General features: G+C 27.5%; 1 long non-coding RNA gene across 1 annotated transcript; it reads right to left on the bottom strand.

The window, feature by feature from the left end:
• Positions 1-1,124: 1,124 nt before the first annotated feature.
• Positions 1,125-1,878, bottom strand: LOC126909636 (uncharacterized). Its single transcript, XR_007705072.1, has 2 exons — positions 1,802-1,878; positions 1,125-1,244 (listed from the first exon to the last, which is right to left on the bottom strand). It is a non-coding gene; the product is annotated as an uncharacterized LOC126909636 (long non-coding RNA).
• Positions 1,879-2,414: the final 536 nt, after the last annotated feature.

Below are 2,414 nucleotides of genomic sequence, written 5' to 3'. Positions count from 1 at the left end.
GATGGTTTAGCTAAAGGAAATTCGACAACGGTTTTGTCGAGATCGGTAGGGGTGTTCGATTCACTCGAAGAAGCGCTTTTTCTGCTTAGTGGGACCGGCAGAGTACTTGGAATTTTATCAAGTTTTTCTGCTTCGGAGTTNGAATTTTATCAAGTTTTTCTGCTTCGGAGTTCGAATCAGATTCGTATTTTTTTGAGAGGGGTGGTTGTTTGAAAATAGAACGTAATTTATTTATCAAATCTTTAGTGTGACTATTTATCGGCTGTTCTGCGTTTAAAAATGACAAAATATTAAGTAATTCCCCTTTTGTACAATAGCAAAAATAATACCCTTTCGTATCTTTTTTTAAAATTTCAATTTTTTCTAAAAGGGAGATTTGTTGAAACTGTTTCGGTAAATAGAGCCGTTTACTTTCTCGTTTATAAACTTCGAATATAGTGCTTTCGTAAATTAGAGTTGCTCCTACCGGAAATTTTATAAAAGCGGTATGGTCAAAAGCCTTAGAAACAGAAATACCTTTTTCTTTCCAAATGAACTAATAACCTGATCTAGTGTTAGTTCCAAAATATTACTATCAAAACCTAATAGATTCCAAACTCTTTCGGTAATTCTACAAGTTTGATTATTAAAGGTGCGTTTTAAATAATAACTATAGAGAGGCATATAAACGTATATAAAAGATTATGTAACTCAAAGACTTAATTTATAGTTATACCTAACTATACAATTGTTACTATTATAATAAAGTGAGCCAATAATAAATAAAAAATATTTAATTTATAAATTAACCATGAAAAGCGGTATATAAAAATTGTAGTACACTTAGGGGAGGATCCCTTACTGAAAGTTTAAAATAAAACAGAGATCGGCGCCTCCACCAATTGTTACGTCGCTATTTAGGGGTTGAACCTAAATGCTCGTCAACAGTATTCTTAGGGACCAACGAGGGATAGCTGGCTAGGCTATATCTACCTTAGGTACTGAAGTTTCCTATTTAATTTATATTCCCTTAGAGGAACTACCAAGGGTCGCACTNTTAGGTACTGAAGTTTCCTATTTAATTTATATTCCCTTAGAGGAACTACCAAGGGTCGCACTACAATATATATATATAACACTTTAGGTTAACAACGATATAAATAAATATTTATTAAGCAATTGAAATATTAAATGGATAATACAACCTGCTGGACACCTAGAGATGTTATAATCCAACAGGGAGCTGACGGCGACACACACACACACTATAATATACGGGTAGCGAAGTTAAGTTAATTTGAATTAATTTAAATGAATTATTGTTTCAATATTAAATGGCATTTAAATTTTTAACACAACATTATTCGTTTATTAAATATAAAACATTTAATTGTTGAGTTAATATAATCGTATAATCCATTTTCTTTTAATTATATATTTGTGTAATGATAAAAATGTTACTAAAAAAGGAAGAAAAAGCGATAGACATTTGATGATAGAAACCAATATTTACAATATTGTATTTGTTATCACATTACAATAATTTTTATAATATAGTTACTGGTTAATCGTTATTATTATAATAGTAAAGTATTCTTGATTATTCAAAAATACAATTATCATGGAAACAAATAACTTTTAATAGAATTCGACATTTTCTTAGTCAATTTAGAAAATTTGGATTTTTAGTACTTTTAAATAATAATAATTTTCTTCTTCTCTTTTATATTATAAATTATTAATCATATTTGCAAGTATTTAATATTTCATGGATATAAGATAAATTATAAACGGTGTTGCAATTTGCATTGGAATGACTTACAATAGTGGTTTTAATCACAGTTAAATTTAAATCTTAACAGATTTTCCATTTGGACGGAACTTTTCTATTGACACACCTAGAATAAAATTTCAGTGAGTGTTATTTTTATTTAAGAACACATTGTATTCTACATTTTCTGTGAGGTCGATATCACATAGCTTATAGTTGATTATACAACTAACTGTATTTAATTTTATTTTGGAATATACTTCACTTCAGTTTAAACTACATTATACTTTTTGTCCCCCACAAAAATATATCTAATACACATATAATTATATACGAGATTTGATATCTTAGATTAATAAAAATGATGTGCATTAATTTATTGAAAATTTTATTTAACTATATGAAATTTAAACAAAAAAGTTGGTTCATTAATGATACCTCTTTTTTATCATAATCTATATATACATATATGAAGTATATTATATATATACAGGGTGATTTTTTTATCATAACCCACTCAATTACTTGCAGAATAATAATAATTTAAACATTTTCTTTTTTCATTATCTTTAGTTACACATTATTCTTGAATTTTTAACTATGTAATACTTTTTAAGTTCATCCCTTATGCCTTGGAAGGGGGTCAACTTTGTTTTTTTAAATG

Source organism: Daktulosphaira vitifoliae, unplaced genomic scaffold (genome assembly GCF_025091365.1).
Source record: "Daktulosphaira vitifoliae isolate Bord-2020 unplaced genomic scaffold, ASM2509136v1 Scaffold_729, whole genome shotgun sequence".
Taxonomy (NCBI): Eukaryota; Metazoa; Arthropoda; class Insecta; order Hemiptera; family Phylloxeridae; genus Daktulosphaira; species Daktulosphaira vitifoliae.
The sequence above is the reverse complement of the archived record's forward strand: the minus strand, read 5'-3'. Positions and strand labels throughout refer to the sequence as shown.